The following is a 19,501-nucleotide window of genomic DNA, read 5'->3' on the forward strand; positions in this document are numbered from 1 at the left end:
CACGTCCCCTTTCTATTTTCAGCTTACAATCTCTTCATCACAAATCAGTCCCACCTGAGGTCGGGATATGAAGTCAAAAGCTTCCTCCTTTGTTGATTTTCCTCTCCAACAAGGATTAAGAAAGGAAAAACCCGGGCAGTGCCAGGTACTCAGCTAAATATAAATAAATAAATATATACAACTTTGTGTGTGTGTGTGTTCCAGCATCACTTCCGAAAGGGCTAAAGATATTAATTTCACACAGTATAGTAGGTGCATTCAAGGCCTTCAAGACAAAAGCAAGTCCAATGTATCGCAAGGAGAAAATGAATAGGCTGCACTCACCCAATGACTTCAACTGTGCATTTATTGACGACGAATCATGGGGTAAAGACAGCGGGTGCGTTCTCAAGGAGCGACATATGTTTCGCGCTAAACTAGTGCATACTAGCTTACAATCTCTTTACCACAATGCAGTTTCAGGATATGAAGATTAGAAGTGGGGGGGGGGGGGGGGGGGGGCGGCAAATGAAGAAGTCGAGATATTAGGACAGGATATGAGGTCGGAATATGAGGAGGGGATTTGGGGTTGGGATATGAGGACGGGAAATGAGGACAAAAGCTTCCTCCTTTGTTGCTTTTCCTCCCCACAAGGATTAGGTAGGAGAAACCGGGCAACGCCGAGTACTCAGCTAGTCTATATAAGCAACAAAAAGCCGTAATTACTCACCAGTAATTGTGTTTCCTTGAGCCATGACAGCACCAACTGAGAGGGGAACTCCGCCCCTAAGGACAGAAAACCTAGAGGATAAAAGGCAGGTCCCTCCTCCCCAGCCTCAGTGAATTTCCGAGACTAGACGGCCTACATCGGTTAGTATACAAAAATATACATAATATTACGAAAATAGGAAGATGAAAATAAGGGTAAACCCATACCAGTGCAGAAAAAACAAATAATTCTTCCGAAACTTAGGGTGGGAATGCCTCGGTGCCGTTATGGCTTGGGGAAACAATTACCGGTGAGTAATTACCGGCTTCCCCTTTCGCCATGACAGCACCAACTGAGAGAAATACCAGAGATAACACCTAGGGTGGGACTACAGCCTGGAGGACTTTCTAGCCAAAAGAAACAGCAGAGGAAGAATTGCCCACATCCACCCTGTAGTGCTTGAAAAAGGTAAGTGGAGACGACCAGGTGGCCGCTGTGTAAATCTGGTCTATGGAAGCTCCTCTTCTCCCAGCCCAAGATGAGGCCACTGATATAGTGGAATGAGCCCTAAGACCTGAAGGAGGGGAAACTCCAGAAGCTATATAGGCTAGACATATAGCTTGTTTAACTCAATTAGCGATAGAGCTCCTGCTAGCTCGCTTCCCCTTATTTGGACCAGAAAACTGAATAAATAAAGAGGAGGACTTTCTAAAGGACCTCCTCACATCCAGATTATGGAAAAGTTTCTTTTTTTTCATTAGAAGGGTCAGAACAGAAGAAGGATGGCAAAACAATATTCTGTGACATGTGTAATTTGGACACTACTTTTGGTAGCTAAGCAGGCTCAGGGTAAAAAAAATTATTCTGTCACCCAGTATTTTAGTATAGGGCTCTACAGTAAAAAGAGCCGACAGGTCACCAGCTCTCCTGGCGGATGTTATTGCTACCAGCAAAGCAGATTTTAGCACTAGATTTTTGAGAGCTACAGTATCTAAGGGCTCAAAGGGATCGGACATAAAAGGCATTTAACACAAGGGAGAGATCCCAAGAAGGTGGCCTAGGAAAATCCCAGGTGGTAAGTTTTTTAACTGCACTAAAAAAACCTGACGACCCATGGATGATCTATTTTTTGATCAAAAAGTGTTCCTAAAGCCGAGACCTGGACTTTAAGGGTGGCCAATTTAAAGGAGAACTACGGGATTGAAAAATGTATCCCCTATCCTAAGGATAGGGGATAAGTTTCAGATCGTGGGGGGGGGGGGGGGGGGTCCGACCGCTGGGGCCCCCCGCGATCTCCCGTACGGGGCCCAAGCTCTCTGGTTAGAGGTCGTGTTGACCACCACACGAAGCAGCGGCCGACACGCCCCCTCCATACACTGCTATGGGAGAGCCGGAAATTGCCGAAGGCAGCGCTTCGGCTCTCCCATAGCAGTAAATGGAGGGTGCGTGTCAGCCGCCGCCTCGTGCTGTGGTCAACACGCCCTCTCTAACCAAAGAGTCGGGGCCCCGTACGGGTGATCGTGGGTGGCCCCAGCGGTCGGAAACTTATCCACCATCCTTAGGATAGGGGATAAAATTTTCAATCCCGTAGTTCTCCTTTAAGAACCTTATCTAACCCCCTCTGTAAGAAACAAGATACTGGCCATGTCCGGGGAAAACAGATCGACAAGTGGCTTGTTTAAAAAGATTTAAATAAGCCCTCCAGATTCTAAAGTAGATGTTACAGATTTCCTACTAGCTTGTAGAGTAGACTGCCTCTGAGAGACCCTTGGTCCTTAAGATTAACCTTCCAAGGGCCAGGCAGTCAAATGAATGTTTATTAGTTGAGGATGGACAATCGGCCCCTAAGATAGTAAATTGTCTATTTCTGGTAGCACACGAGCCCGCCTGTGACATGGACCTCAGAGCCGAGAACCAGGCCCTCCGGGGCCAGAACAGGGCTATTAGGATTACAAATATTTTCTCCTCTGATCTTATCACCCTCGGTAAGAGCATAGGCTATGTTCCAGTCCCACCTGTGAGCTAAGGCGTCCACCACCCAAGGCCTCTCTGTTGGATCAAGGGAGCAAAAAGATCTTACTTGGCGGTTTTGTCTTGTGGCAAATAAGTCCAAGTGTGGAACTCCCCATAGCTGTGTAATCTTTTGGAAGATCCGGGTTCAGTCTCCACTCTCCATGGTGTAGACTGTGACGGGTGAGAAAATCTGCTCTTACATTCAGACTTCCCTTTATGTGTACAGCTGTGAGAGACAAAAGATGACCTTCTGCGTAGGAAAAACCAATTGCCTAGTAATAGACATTAGATTTTTGGGGTGCCCTGGCGATTTATCACTGCAACTGCTGAGGAGTTGTCTGACAGTATTTTGACATTTCTTTGGAATAGACAAGGCCCGGCCCGATCCAAACTTTTCTGAATAGCCAGTAACTCTTTGCAATTTGAAGAGAGGGAGGACTCCTCTCTTCCCCATGTTCCTTGTAAATGTATTCCAATATGTGTGGCCCCAGCCATAAGGGCTGGGGGTCTGTGGTTAGAAGAACGAAATCTTGTTTCCTCCACTCCAGACCCTTTGATATATTTGCGGTATCTAGTCACCAAAGGAGAGAGGCTAAGTGAGGCGTCTGACAAATTTACTGGACTGTCCAGATCTGAGGTGGACCTGTCCCAGGCTGCCAGAACTTCCCATTGAAGCTGTCTTGTATGGAATTGAGCCGAAGGGACCACTTGGATGGTGGCTGTGTAAAGGCCCAGTAAAGACATTGCTTTCCTTATTGATACTGTTCACAACCTCAACACCTCTCTGGTTAGGGCTTGTCATTTTTGGATCTTTTCATGAGGAAGAAAACATTTTTGAAGATTGGAGTCTAGTATAATTCCTAGAAAAACTCTCTTTTGCAGGAATTATGGAGGACTTCCCCCAATTTATTATCCATCCTAACTTTTTTTAGAATTAGTAAGGTGTGATTTAGGAAAGAATTTACCTCTTCTACTGAACAACCAATAAGCAGAAAATTGTCTAGATAGGCAACAAAAGTTCCTACCCCTTCTCTGATATGGGCCGCCATCTCTGAGATGATCTTTGTAAATACTAGAGATGAGCGAAGTTACAGTGATTCGATTAGTCACAAACTTCTCGGCTCGGCAGTTGCTGACTTTATCCTGCATAAATTAGTTCAGCTTTCAGGTGCTCCGGTGGGCTGGAAAAGGTGGATACAGTCTTAGGAGAGGTCTTAGGACTGTATCCACTTTTTCCAGCCCACCGGAGCACCTGAAAACTTAACTAATTTATGCAGGCTAAAGACAGCAAAACGCAGAGCCGAGAAGTTCGTGATGAATCGAATTACTGGAAGTTCGCCCATCTCTAGTAAATACCCTTGGTGCAACCGAGATACCGAAGGGCAAGGCCCGGAACTGGAGAGGCACTTCTGAATTTAGTAGTACTGCTATTCTCAGGTACTTCTGGTAATCCTGGTGAATATGGACATGTAAATAGGCATCTTTTAGGTCTAGTGAGACCATAAAACAGTCTTTTTTTTAACAGATTTCCAGTAGATTTTATGGTTTCCATTAAAAATTTTTGATAAATCAGGAACTTTTCTTTTTTTTTTTTTTTTTAGAGGTTTCAGGTTTATTATTGTCCGGTATGAACCCTTTTTGTATATTTTTATTTATTTATTTATTTTTTTTACTAGAAAAAGGGGAGGAGTAAAACCCCTGCCCCCTTTCTTCCCTTGGGACTGGAACCAGCACATCTTCTTGGATTAAAGAAAAAACTTCCTGTTCTAAAGCTGATTGACCTCCTTGATCCTGGATATTTTGTGACTACCAGGCTGGGAGGAGGCAGACTGGAGAATTCCAACCGCAGGCCCTCTTTGATGGTACTGAGGACCCAGCTGCTGTTTGATATTTTCTCCCATTCCGCAGTCTGCCTCCTACCCGCCCTGAAACATCATTATGGGTTAGGTTTTTTGGGGTTACCTGGGGACTGGTTAAACATGTAACCTTTTGTTTTCTTGGGAAACCACCACTTAGAGGACTCCCCTTTATCTCGTTCCTGGCCCCTAGACTTCTTATTGGGACAGAAGGACTTAAAGGGGTACTCCGGTGAAAACTTTTTTTTAATCAACTGGTGGCAGAAAGTTAAACATATTTGTAAATAACTTCTATTAAAAAAAAAATCTTAATCTTTCCAGTACTTATTAGCTGCTGAATGCTTCAAAGGAAATTCCTTTCTTTTTGGAACACTGATGACTTCACGAGCACAGTGCTCTCTGCTGACATCTCTGTCCATTTTAGCAACCGTGCATAGCAGATATATGCTAAGGGCAGCATGGTGGCTCAGTGGGTAGCTGGGGAGTTGGGTTCAAATCCCACTAAGGACAACAATAAATAAAGCGTTATTATTATTATTATTATTATAATAACGTCAGCAGAGAGAACTGTGCTCGTGATGTCATCAGAGAGCATTCCAATAAGAAAAGAATTCCCTCTGTAGTATTCAGCAGCTAATAAGTACAGGAAGGATTAAGATTTTTTTTAATAGAAGTAATTTACAAATATGTTTAACTTTCTGCCACCAGTTGATTTAAAAGAAAATAGGTTTTCACCGGAGTAACCCTTTAATAGGGCTATAGATCTGGGAGTAACTTTTTGCAGGTACCGTGGATGGGATCTTTGCTGAGACCTCAGCTGAGTCTCGCTTGGGATCCTCCTTGGAGCTCATGACCTTCTCCTTCAGGGACCACTGCACATACTGGGGGACAGGCTGGCTGACAGATAGCCCTCTGCACCTGATCCCAGCATTTGACGTCACCTCCGCTGCACCAAACATCCCTTCCAGGCTTTTTACTGCAGCGCCAGGCCTCCCGGCCTGTGCGTGACGTCACTTCCGGCGCACCATCCCCAGCGTTTCATGTCACATCTGGCCTCCTCCTGGAACTGCCGTAGCAACCTGCAGAGGGGGTACGCCACAAATAGGGGGAGTTACCGGACCGCGCGACCACCGGGGTACAGCCCTGGATTCAGCCAACAGCCCACAGGCTGTGACCAGCCAGAGCAGTCCAGGTAACAGGAGCAGGCAGTGAGACTATGGGAGCCTGCTAGGGAATATGTGGTGACCCACAGTGATGACGGGACCACGGGGTGTAGCGGTGTAGGTGGATGGGGCAAGATGGTATTAACCCCAGGGGCAAAGTGTTATTAACCCCTAATGTTCGTGACACCAGAGTTGTTTTTTGGTACCGGAACCACCCAAACGGTATCTCCGCTATTCCAATAGCTAGAGAGTCCACAATCAGGTTATGGTTTAATGGAGGCTTTACTGAGGTCAGATATGCGTCATTATCTTCACAGCTAGGCCAGAATCCCAGAGAGGTGGCCAGGAACACAAAAGGACCTCGCAGCACCAATTATACTTTTAAGAGACGTTAGGTAATTTACTTGAGGCTTGACTAGACTGTAAATAGTGACAGCAAACAGATTTGACTTACTGGAATGACTGTAGCTTTGCAGCCTTCCAGGTGCTGGACACTAGCACTGAGATCTCTGGTGTTTGCTGGTCTCAGTAAAGTGATGATGGTACAATAGCAAAAAAAAAATAAAAAAATAATAAGGCAGATTGCAGCACCTCCCTTCCTTATAAAGGGGGGCTGTGCCAGAAGCCCATTGGTCAAGCTGCAGGTCATGTGTTAACCCCTTAAGGATGCAGCCCTTTTTTCACCTTAAGGACTGAGCCCTTTTTCGCAATTCTGACCACCGTCACTTTACGAATTAATAACGCGAAAATATCCTGATTCTGAGATTGTTTTTTCGTGACATATTCTACTTTATTTTGGTGGTAAATTTTCGGCGTTACTTGCATCCTTTTTTGGCGAAAAATCCCCAAATTTCATGAAAATTTTGAAAATTTAGCATTTTTCGAACTTTGAAGCTCTCTAATTGTAAGGAAAATGGATATCCCAAATAAATTTTATTTACAAATACAATGGGGGAAATCAAAGGATTTAGACTGTTTTTTCCTGTCTAAATTTGTCGCACAGAAACTCGCAGTCTAAATATGTGCGACTTTTCTGCGACTTTTGCTGTAGAGGATTTTTAGAATATGATGCATGCAAATGACGGAAATGCATTGGAAAATGCATTGGTGCTGAATTTATCAAGTGCGACTTTTGTGCGACATGTCGCATCTGCCCAAAATACGCTGAAATGTCAGACCATGTTGGAGCAGGTCTAAATGCAGTTTAAGCTGTAGACCCTGAAGTCTGAGCACAGAATTTATCAAGGGCTGTGAGACCTTTGATAAATTAGGAGCACAATAGACAGGAGACTACCACATACGCTGGTCTATAAGCATGCCCAGAATAGACTAGATTAGTAAATGTCCCCCAATATGTCCACTTTATGTTGGCATCATAAAATGGACATATTTTTGCTTTTTGAAAAAATTTGAGGGCTTCAAAGTAGAGCAGAATTTTCAAAAATGTCATGAAAATTGCAAAATCTGAAAGGACAGATGTTACAGAACTACAACTCCCAGCATGCCTGGGCAGTCCAGGCATGCTGAGAGTTGTAGTTTGGCAACATCTGGAGGGCTACCGTTTGGGCACCACTGTAACAGTGGTCTCCAAACTGTGACCCTCCAGATGTTACAAAACTACAACTCCCAGCATGCCTAGACAGCCTTTGGCTGTCTGGGCATGCTAGGAGTTGCAGTTTGGCCTTCCTAGTGGTTGCCACAGTAAAGAGTTTTACTTTCACTTCCCCGCCCCCCCCCCCCCCCCCCCCCCACCGTCGCTTCCCTACCTGAGCCAGGATCCAGCAGTCTCCAGTGAAGATCAGGGGAGTCCCCAGGCATCTTCTTTGCAGGTACCCGGCCTCCATCTTCTGTCCATGTTCCCCTCGACATCCAGGGGTGGGCAGAACGGGGGGTTGCCATGGCAACCCACTGTCCTGCTCTGCCATTGGTCAGAATCAGTTCTGACCAATGGCAGGGGATAGGAGGAGATCGCAGCACTGCGCCCTCACTCTTAGCCCTCAGGATGATCAGGGCTGTCTCTGACACCTCCGATCATCCCTATTTTGCCAGGTGATCTGGTCACCAGAGACCCGATCAGCCCGGAATAGCAGAACATCGCATGTCTGTATTGACATGCGATTTACTGCAATCGCCGACATGGGGGGGTCTCAGGACCCCCCTGGGCGATGTGCCGGGGTGCCTGCTGAATGATTTCAGCAGGCATCCCAGTCCGGTTCCCAACCGGCTAGCAACGGGGACCGGAATTCCCACGGGCGTATGCATACGCCCCACGTCCTTAAGGACTCGGGATGCAGGGCATATGCATACGCCCGGCGTCCTGAACAGGTTAAACTGATGCCCTCTGGGTAACATGTGATAACATAACATGTGACATCTCACAGGTCCTTTAGACATTTACTGGAGTCCTCCAAAAGGTCATTTATACTGACTATACATTGACATACTGACTATAATCCTATTACATTAAATAACACTATAAGAACAGCAGGGGAGACACTGCAGGAGAGGCCCCAGGTCACTGAGGGACTCAACCTGACAGGGCCTAAGTGTAGTGCAGGACCATGTCCTGTACTGGGACATCACAAATAAAACCCTGAGACTACAGGGTGAAGATCTATTCCCTCAGTATCCAAATGGGATAGGAACTCCAGCCCCGCTAGCCTTCCCAAGGACAGGAAACCACTGAGGCTGGGGAGGAGGGACCTGCCTTTTATCCTCTAGGTTTCCTGTCCTTAGGTGCGGAGTCCCTCTCAGTTGGTGCCATCATACTGAAAGGGAAAAAGGAGAATTCCCAGAGTGCTTCTTTAAGGGTATTGTAATACCTATGACAATCTTTTGACCTATGACAAACCTGGGCAGATATGTTTGTTCTACGTAGGATTTGAATACCAATATAAATATTTGTTGTCCTTCATGTTTTTTCTTGGCTAAATATGTATTACCAGCTGCCAAGCAACTCTCACAGGCAGTCACATACAAGTACAACAAAAATCCAGAAATTCAAGTTCACCTAATACACGTTGAGACCAAGCACAGAAAATGTAACCAAAACGATAAGATCAATAATTATGCTCTATTCCACCCCTAAGCCAGTGGCGTAGCAATAGGGGTCCCAGTGGTCGCAACTACGACCGGGCCCCTAAGCCAAATGTTGGCTCTTTATCTAGGTGCGGAAGGTCTGTCCTCCCAAATTGGTTGCTGCCATAAGGTGATTTTAGTACTTTACTATTTAGGCAGACAGTAATGGACATGCATAGGAAGGAACTGTGTTTGTCTTGGGGCTAAATGGCTATGTTGTGAGATCACCATAATGCTGAGGCTATTTGTGAACTGGCTATTTCCTGAGTTCGTTACCTCAAACTACAAGTCCCATGAGTCCTTGTTTATAAGTGTGAGGTCACTTTTCTCCCTCCCACACATCAGCCACCCTACCCATTTAAACACACCTGCGCTCCCTTCCATGCAATAGACCAGTGTTTTCTATCCAGGATGCCTACAGCCGTTTCAAAAATACAACTAGGTGCAGAATGATCTCTGTCTCTCCCAGCGGTCGCTCCATTGAAGCTCCCTCTGAACATCTGACCAGTGATGTAATGTCTCGGGCCGCACTGCAACCTGGAAAAACCTGAGACACTCATTTTGTATGCTGTTAAAAATAAACAGAACTGCGAGACCACTGTGACACACAGGTACAGACACTATATTATGAATTACACTAAGTTTACAGCCCCTGTAGCATAGTCAAATAAAAAAAATTTAAAAAAAGTCCCAAAATAACCCTTTAAAAGCCAATTCAGGGAACAGATAAGCGTGTGGCTCTCCCTGTATTCAGTTCAATTGATGAAGTCTGACAGCATTCCTCTTTATGAACAACTATCATATAGTAAACATTGTTCAGGTCATGCTGGGATCTGTAGTTTCCAACAGTTCACACCATAGTAGCACTTTTTATCCTGACTTGACTGTAAGGTTAGTTATTTTCTGCTACATGCTATACTACTTCCAACTAGCGCGTCATGTAAGGACTTGTGCCACGTGCTCCTGTATATTCAGCTGCTATATCATTTATAATTATGACGCTGTTCAATGCATTCAGAAAGTATATATTTTTGTGGCTTTATATAACGTTGAGGTTCTTGTGTATGCCTTGTGCTTACCTATTTTGGCTGATATGGCAGGGATAGATTGTGCCCCAGGACGGATGTAAATAGATCAATAAAATCCTTGGCTGCTGGTGCTAGTTTTTAGAGATGAGCAAACTTACAGTAAATTCGATTCGTCACGAACTTCTCGGCTCGGCAGTTGATGACTTTTCCTGCATAAATTAGTTCAGCCTTCAGGTGCTCTGGTGGGCTGGAAAAGGTGGATACAGTCCTAGGAAAGAGTCTCCTAGGACTGTATCCACCTTTTCCAGCCCACCGGAGCATCTGAAAGCTGAACTAATTTATGCAGGAAAAATCATCAACTGCCGAGCCGAGAAGTTTGTGACGAATCAGATCTACTGCAAGTTCGCTCATCTCTACTAGTTTTAGCTAGTGGTTTAGGGTCAGTTCACTTTTTTTTTTTTTTATTATTTTATTTTAAATTATTTTTTAAAATATTTTATTTTAAAGAAATATTTTTAAGTGTGACTTCTCACAACTGATGTGTTTTATGAAGATTTAAAGGGGTACTCCGGTGGAAAAAGTTATTATTTTTTTTTTTTTATCATCATCAACTGGTGACAGAAAGTTAAACAGATTTGTAAATTACTTCTCTTAAAAATCTTAAAGGGTACCTCTCATCAAAAAAACTTTTGATATATTATAGATTAATGTATGCAGAATAACTTTCCAATTGCATGTTATTAAAAAATATGCTTCTTTCTATTTAATTTTCCACTTTGAAGAAATGACCACTAGGTGTCTCCCTACCAGTCCTGGCAGCAAGCATTTCAGACTCATGCTGGAGTCCTAAACACTACGAGCTGCCAGTCTGCTTTGTTCACAAAGGAGAACACTCAGAGCTGCCAGCCTGCTTTGTTCACAGCCTGTTTGGCTGTGAACAAAGCAGGCTGGCAGCTCTGAGTGTTTAGGACTCCAGCATGAGTCAGAAATGCTTGCTGACAGGACTGATCGGGAAAAATACAATAGAAAGAAGCGTATTTTTCATTAACATGCTATTGGAAAGTTATTCAACATTCATTAATCTAAAATATATCAAAAGTTTATTTGATGAGAGGTACCCTTTAATCCTTCCAGTACTTATCAGCTGATGTATAATACAGATGAAGTTCTTTTCTTTTTGAATTTCTGTCTGACCACAGTGCTCCCTGCTGACACCTCTATGTCAGGAACTGTCTGGAGAAGAAGAGGTTTGCTATGGGGATTTACTCCTGCTCTGGACATTTCCTGACATGGACAGAGGTGGCAGCAGAGAGCACTGTGGTCTGACTGAAAAGAACTACACAACTTCCTCTGGAGCATACAGCAGTACTGATAAGTACTGGAAGGATGAAGATTTTTTAAGAGAGGTAATTTACAAATCTCTAACTTTCTGGAACCAGTTGATTTGAAAATGGTTTTCCACCGGAGTACCCCTTTAAGCACCATCTGCTAAAGAACATTTGCTGCACTGGGATGTCATGATGCACATTTGCCTTTATCGCTCCTTTCATGTGAAGCTCATAAATGTCTGTAGAATCCTGTACCTGCGGGGCCCCCGGAGGTAAACCCCCCTGGACTCATGTACACAATGTATCAAGGGGGTTTGTTATAACATCCTGTATACAGCTCTGTATACAGCCCTAGGGAGAGGATATACTGTGATCATGTGACAGCGTGCAGGTGATTACATTATCTGCGGTATTACATAGGACTGCAGATATAATCTAATACATTATATGTACTGTGTGTTATCTGATGTTTAATAGGACTGCAGGTAGCCTCTTATTTTCTGCACTCAGTTATCACTATCATCTGTGATGTTACATAGGACTGCAGGTCACATCTACATAATTTGTACTGTTTTATTTGTGGTTTTACATAGGAATGCAGATATCTAATCTATTATCTGTAATGTTACATAGGACTGAAGATAACATCTAATACATTTATATGTACTCAAGAGTTATCACTATAAATGATCTGTAATCTTAAATAGGACTGCAGGTAACATCTACGTTATCTGTACTGTGTATTATCTGTGGTGTTACATAGGACTGCAGGTAACATCTACGTTATCTGTACTGTGTATTATCTGTGGTGTTACATAGGACTGCAGGTAACATCTACGTTATCTGTACTGTGTATTATCTGTGGTGTTACATAGGACTGCAGGTAACATCTACTACATTATCTGTACTGTTTGTTATCTGTGGTCTTACATAGGACTGCAGGTCACATCTATACATTATCTGTACTGTGTGTTATCTGTGGTCTTACATAGGACTGCAGGTCACATCTACTACATTATCTGTACTGTTTGTTATCTGTGGTCTTACATAGGACTGCAGGTCACATCTACTACATTATCTGTACTGTTATCTGTGGTCTTACATAGGACTGCAGGTCACATCTACTACATTATCTGTACTGTTTGTTATCTGTGGTGTTACATAGGACTGCAGGTAACATCTACGTTATCTGTACTGTGTATTATCTGTGGTGTTACATAGGACTGCAGGTAACATCTACTACATTATCTGTACTGTTTGTTATCTGTGGTCTTACATAGGACTGCAGGTCACATCTATACATTATCTGTACTGTGTGTTATCTGTGGTCTTACATAGGACTGCAGGTCACATCTATACATTATCTGTACTGTTTGTTATCTGTGGTGTTACATAGGACCTCAGATAACAAACACATGATCTGTACTCAGAGATTACCCTGTGCAGGGGTGTAGCTATAGAGGTAGCAGTCGCACCAGAGCCCTGGTGCTTTCGGGGGCCCCCAAAACACATCTGCCCCATAAGAGACCAGTATTTTAATTGGCACATGGGGCCCGGTTGCAGATTTTGCATCAGGGCCCAGAAGCTACAAGCTTTGTCTCTGACCCTGTGTTTTATCGGTGGTGTTACATAGGACTGCAGGTAACATCAACTGCACTAGCTGTACTGTGTGTTATAGGGACTGCAGATATAATCTAACACATGAGATTACCCTGTGCTTTATCTGTGATGTTACATAGGACTGCAGGTCACATCTACTCCATTATCTGTACTCAGGGAGTTATTACTGTGTTATCTGTGATGTTACATAGGACTGCAGGTCACTACTCCATTATCTGTACTCAGGGAGTTATCACTGTGTTATCTGTGGTGTTACATAGGACTGCAGGTCACATCTACTACATTATCTGTACTCAGGGAGTTATTACTGTGTTATCTGTGATGTTACATAGGACTGCAGGTCACATCTACTCCATTATCTGTCCTCTCCTTTTCCGTGTTGTGATGCCAATGAATATTTCAAAGACAAATTCAGCTCGGCTGTGCCTGCTGTGGATATAGAGGCCAGTGACGCGTAATCTGCGTATAACATCCCAGCACCAAATCTGCCCCCTCATCTGCTTCCTGCCCCCTTACCTTGTGTGTCTGAGGATCTGTCCTGCTGTGTGCCTGCCCTGTATGGATTATGTCTGCAGAGAGGAGGGTGTGAACAACGCAGAGCTGGGTGTGTCAGGAGGGCCACTGCATGGAATACACTGCCTCAGGCATGAAATGGTTAAAAAGATCCCGTCTCATCTTCCCGGCAATCAGCTGTGGGCCTGTGGATGACTCAGCCCCTGAAAGCGGTGTTTCCCGACCCGGGTGCCTCCAGCTGTTGCAAAACTACAACTCCCAGCATGAACAGACAGTCAACGTCTGTCCGGGCATGCTGGGAGTTGTAGTTTTGCAAACAAACGTAGCAAAATCGTGGGAACACGGCCTAAGGGTATGTTCAGACGTTCAGGTTTTTAGTTGCAATTATTGAATACAAAGCCGGTAACGGATCGTACATGGAGAACAAGTATAAAGAGAAGACTAAGGTTTCTAGCGGCCTGTTCACACTAGAGAGATTCTGCGCGGATTCCGCTTGCAGCAGCCTCCCATTGATTTCAGTAGAACTCTACTGCCCTGTTCACACAACAGTTTCAAGTCAGAACTTCCAATGAAGAATTGGATTTCGGCAGAAGATTGAAGTGCCAATGGGATGGTGCTTATGTCCGTGGCAAACTGTCAAGGACATAGGCGCCGATTAAAGGGGTACTCCGCCCCTAGACATGTTATCCCTTATCCATAGGGATAGGGGATAACATGTCCCCGCGATCTCTGGCGCGTCACCCCGTAAACCGATGCATCGAGCAAACTCCGCTCTGTGCCAGATGACGGCCAACCACCGCAGCCATGCCCCGTCTATTTGTGTCTATGGGAGGGGTTGTCAGGGCCACAGCACACGCCCCATCCTGTAGACATGAATGGAGGGGGCGTGCGTGACGCCACAAACACGAAAGCCCTTGGTGTTCATGAACGCCGCAGCACCGACCCTGAGTTTGCAGGGGTCCCAGCGGCCGGTACACCCACCCCCCCCCGCTATCAGACATGTTATCCCCCATTTTAGAATGGCGCGGATTCACTGTGGAAATTCAGCGACCAAATGAGCATACTTTAACCCCTTAAGGACGCAGCCAGTTTTTACCTTAATGACCAGGCCCCATTTTACGTATCGGGCCTGTGTCTCTTTAGTGGAGATTTATCAAAACCTGTGCAGAGGAAAGGTAGACCAGTTGCCCATAGCAACCAATCCGATTGCTGCTTTAATTTTTTTAAATGGCCTCTGAAAAATGAAAGAAGTGATCTGATTGGTTGCTATGGCAGCTGCACCTCTACATAGGTTTTTATAAATCTCCCCTTTTAGGGTAGGGTCCCGCGGAACAGATCCGCAACGTATTTTACGCTGCGGATCTGCCGATGACGGACCCTACAGTGCTGCCTCCAGCTGTTCCTAGTAGTGGCAATCCGGGAGTTGCGCGCACATGCTCTCAGCCTAGCTCAGGGAGCAGGGGGAGCGGCTGCGATGTGTGCGAGTACATTGCACATGCGCGCGGCGACTCGCAGATCACTGTGTGTCTGCTCGTAGTGGTGGATGATAGCTATGAGCAGGTACAACTGGAAGCACACTGTAGGCTCTGTCATAGGCGGATCCGCAGCGTAAAATACGCTGCAGATCATTCTATGTGACCCTACCCTAAAGTGGTATTAACTTTGGAACGCTTTTACTGAGCAAAGCGTTTCGGAGATTGTTTTCGGGACATATTGTACTTTATATTAGTGATCATTTTTATTGCTACATGCAGTGGGTTTTTTGTGTGAAAAACTCCAAAATAGTGTAAAAAATGTGAAAATTTCTGGCTTAAAAGAAAAAAATGATGGCGATAACTGTGACGTAAAAATGATGTTATTCTTATTTTGTGGGTCGTTACGATTATGGCAATACCCAATTTATATAGCTTTTTTTTAATCCCTTTTTTGTGTTGCCAAGTTCTGACAGTCATAACTTTTTTTATTTCTAGTCCGAGCGCATTGTGTGAGGGCTTGTTTTTTTTGCATTTTTTTTTATTGATACAATTTTTCTGATACATGCTATCTTTTGATCATTTTTATTCCACTTTATGGACCAAAATTAGAGGTTCTTGCATTTACTTTTTGTGGTGTTCACAATAAATACCATTATTGTTTTATTTTACAAGTTATTACAAATGTGGCAATACTTATTATGTCTAGAATTTTATAGTTATTTTTTCTGTTATAATACAGGGCTTTATCGGGAAAGGGCATATATATATATATATATATATATATATATATATAAATATATATATATTTTTTTTTAATACTATAATTATTTATTGAACAATATGTCAGTATATATAGTCTGCTTCACTATGTCACAGTACATGTTGCCATTCATGGTTCCCTCAATGAACTGTAGGTCCCAGGTGAAATGAATCGCAAAAGTTTAGTCTCAAGGGGCGACACGCCTTCTTTACCATGAGAACTGTGAATTTATGGAACGGTCTACCTCAGGAACTGGCCACAGAAGGAACAATTAACAGCTTTAAAACAGGATTAGATACATTCCTGGAACAAAATAACATTAATGCTTATGAACAAATATAAAATCCCATCCCTTCCCCAATATCGCACCACACCCCTACCCCTTAATTCCCTGGTTGAACTTGATGGACATATGTCTTTTTTCGACCGTACTAACTATGTAACTATGCAACCCGACCCGGTATCAGATGAGTATCTACCACCTTCTTAATTTGGTGTAAGAATCAGCATATGCAGAATAGAAGAAATCACTCTGACACACAGTTCAGATAAATGATACTTCCTATATTTGAAACAATTACAAGGGTTATATAGTCTGTAGCGTGTCATGAACAGCTGTCCTTGTGATTGGTTTCTTCCATCTGTAGGCGTTCCTCGTCCATCACGCAGGTCTCATCATTTTGGGTGGAATCTCTCTGGAAACATCACCAACACGATGAGAGGCGACAGAGCGAGGTGCCATTTCTGCAAGCATATTCTGAAATAGCCATTTTTACCTCATCCACCACACAAGTACCAGTAGCACTGATGCAGGCCCAGACCATGACACTCCCACCACCATGGCAAGGCACACTTGTCTTTATAGTTGTCACCACACACTTGTCTTAGTTCTCCTCACCCAGTTGCCGCCACACGCTTGGCACCATCTGAACCGAATACGTTTATCTCGGTCTGATCGGACCACAGGACATGGTTCCAGTAATCCATGTCCTTAGTCTGCTTGTCTTCAGCAAACTGTTTGCAGGCTTTCTTGTGCTTCATATTTAGAAGAGTTTCCTTCTGGGACGACATGCAGACCAAGTTAATGAACTGTCCTGCATATGATCTGAGCACTGACAGGCTGATCCCCCCCCCCCACCCCTTCAACCTCTGCAGCAATTCTGGCAGCACTCATATGTCTATTTCCCAAAGACAGCCTCTGGATATGACACTGAGCATGTGCACACAACTTTTTTTGGTCGACCATGGCGAGGCCTGTTCTGAAATGAACTGTGGTGACCCAGTACAGAATATAGCATACTGCCCATCCTGTGTGGCAGATGTTGCCTTCAGTGTCCGTCTTGGGCCCACATTACTTAGGACTCAATATAATGCAATGTTATGCTATGGTTAATATTCTGGTATTTTCTGTGTACCTGTTGCTTTAAGCCTGTTAAAACCTGTTGTTAGGGGAGTGTGCATGTGGTCAACCATGTGATGTCTGCCCAATGGGGATCCTCCAAATCTGCCCCTTATATTGTGTGGTAGGAGTTCAGAGTTCAGATTAAGCTGAGTAACAGTTTGGAGAAAGTCTGAAGAGAGAGTGTGAGGTGTTCTGAGGAGGCCTCATGTCTAATCCTGCAGGCACGCTTCTTCTAAAGTAAATCCCCTGCTCCCAGGTGAATGTCAAGCTTAGTGGTAAGCACTAAAGTCCCAGGGATCCAAGTCAGTCATCTAAAGCAATCATACAAATCAGTCAAACAGGTCAGTCATTCAAGTCACTAAAGTCAGCAGGGGTTGCCATACAGCAAGTAAGTCATATACAGCACAATCAGCTACAAGTCCCAGCAAGCCGATAAGCTTACAAGGTTTACCCTGCACCTCCCTTAATACCAATCTGAGCTGTAACGGATATTACCATCTATCCTGCCTCAGTAAATTCATTTTTGCCCTGTGCCTGGTCCAGGAGAAGCTGGCTCAACCTCGGAGGGTGTATAGGCTAACCGTGCCTTGGCGTCACGAAAAAGTTAATTGCACATTACCCTCACCAATCTGATTGGTTGCTATGGGCAACTCAGCAACTTTTCCTCTGGACAGGTTTTGATCAATCTCCCCCATATTCCCTGTCCATGGCAATGTGAATTAGTGCCGGGTCAGAGGTAACTGCATGGTGTCATACACTCACCATGTGATAACTGTACTTTAATGTCCATGGGAAAAAAAAGCAACTTTAACCCCTTAAAGACAATAGACATAAATGTACGTCCTGGTGACCTGATACTTAATGCACCAGGATGTACATTTACGTCCAGCACATGAAGCAACCGCGGGAGCTGCGATTGCTTCATGCACTGCTATGAGCAGCCGGGGACCCGCCGGTAAAGATGGACATCAGCGATCACATACTGATAATGATTAATACTGATCACGGCATCTGAAACATAATGGGGGCTGATGAGCAAAGATGGCGGACAGAGATCTCCTTACTTGCCTCTCTTGCCCCTGGTCGTCTGCTGCACTCTTCTTTCCTGGTCTGCCTTCTAGCAGGCCAAATAAGTAGATCACAGATTACACTGATCAGTGCTAGGCCTATGCATAGCACTTAACAGTATTAGAAAGTAAGATAATAAAAACGCTAACAATGAAATGAGAAACCAGAAGACAAATAGGTGTAAATAAGGAATACAAATGAGTTTCCATAGCAGCATTAAAACAAATTAGAATGAACCATCACTATATTGGATGAGCAGAAGGACGCAGTAAACATCACTTAGGCTGGGTTCACACTACGTTTTTCAACTACGGTTCCCGCATACTTTTTCTATCAAAAACCGTATGGGAAAAAAACGGATGGAACAGTATGGGAATGTTGAGCCGAGCGCTCCGGATCCCGGCTCCTCCCCGGAGCGCCCGCAGTGTTCACCTTGTCGCAGCGCCCCGGTCAGCGGGTCGCTGCATTAGTCGCTTGTCGCTGCATTAGTATCACTGGCAGGGATGCGACCTGCGAAGGGGGATGCGCCCGCTCGCGGTTCGCATCCCAGTCTTCTTATCCGACCCGTCCTCCGTCAGTTCAGTCCCGGCGCGCGCAGCCCCGCTCCCTAGGGCGCGCGCGTGCCGGCTCTCTGCGATTTAAAGGGCCAGTGCTCCTCTGATTGGCGCCTGGCCCAATTAGTGCATACACCTGTGCCCTAGCCTATATTACCTCACTTCCCCTTCCCAGCATCGCTGGATCTTGTTGCCCTTGTGCCAGTGAATGCTTTTCCTTGTATGTCCCAAGCCTGTGTTCCAGACCCTCTGCCGTTGCCCCTGACTACGATCCTTGCTGCCGGCCCTGACCTTCTGCTACGTCCGACCTTGCTCTTGCCTAATCCCTTGTATTGCGCCTATCTCAGCCGTCAGTTGGGGTTGAGTCGCTATCGGGTGGAACGACCTGGGAGTTACCTGCCGCAGCAAGTCCATCCCGCTTTGCGGCGGGCTCTGGTGAAAACCAGTAACCCCTTAGACTCCGTTCCCCTGGTACGGCCCACGTCATCAGCCCACTGACACAGAGGATCCACCACCAGTATCCTCACAGTACCCGGATCCTGACAGTAGATCCGGCCATGGATCCCGCTGAGGTCCCGCTGCCAGTTGTCGCTGACCTTACCACGGTGGTCGCCCAGCAGTCTCAACAGATAGCGCAACAAGGACATCAGCTGTCCCAACTGACCGTTATGCTGCAACAACTTTTGCCACAGCTTCAGCAACCATCTCCTCCGCCAGCTCCTGCACCTCCTCCGCAGCGAGTGGCCACTTCCAGCCTACGCTTGTCCCTGCCGGACAAATTTGATGGGGACTCTAAACAATGCCGTGGTTTCCTTTCTCAATGTTCCCTGCACTTGGAGATGATGTCGGACAAATTTCCCACAGAACGGTCTAACCTGGCTTTCGTGGTTAGTCTCCTGTCTGGGAAGGCCTTATCATGGGCCACACCGCTCTGGGACCGCAATAATCCTGTCAC

At 45.0% G+C, this 19,501-nt stretch overlaps 1 protein-coding gene across 1 annotated transcript in view; it reads right to left on the bottom strand.

Moving 5' to 3' along the window:
* LOC130296018 (von Willebrand factor A domain-containing protein 5A-like) overlaps positions 1 to 13,440 on the bottom strand; it is a 34,261-nt gene extending 20,821 nt beyond the window's left edge. Inside the window, exon 1 of the mRNA XM_056547395.1 lies at positions 13,291 to 13,440. The gene's annotated coding sequence lies outside the window, so the exon portion shown is untranslated. The remainder of the gene's footprint in view (positions 1 to 13,290) is intronic.
* Between the last annotated feature and the right edge of the window lie 6,061 nt (positions 13,441 to 19,501).

This window comes from Hyla sarda, chromosome 1 (genome assembly GCF_029499605.1).
Source record: "Hyla sarda isolate aHylSar1 chromosome 1, aHylSar1.hap1, whole genome shotgun sequence".
Classification (NCBI taxonomy): Eukaryota; Metazoa; Chordata; class Amphibia; order Anura; family Hylidae; genus Hyla; species Hyla sarda.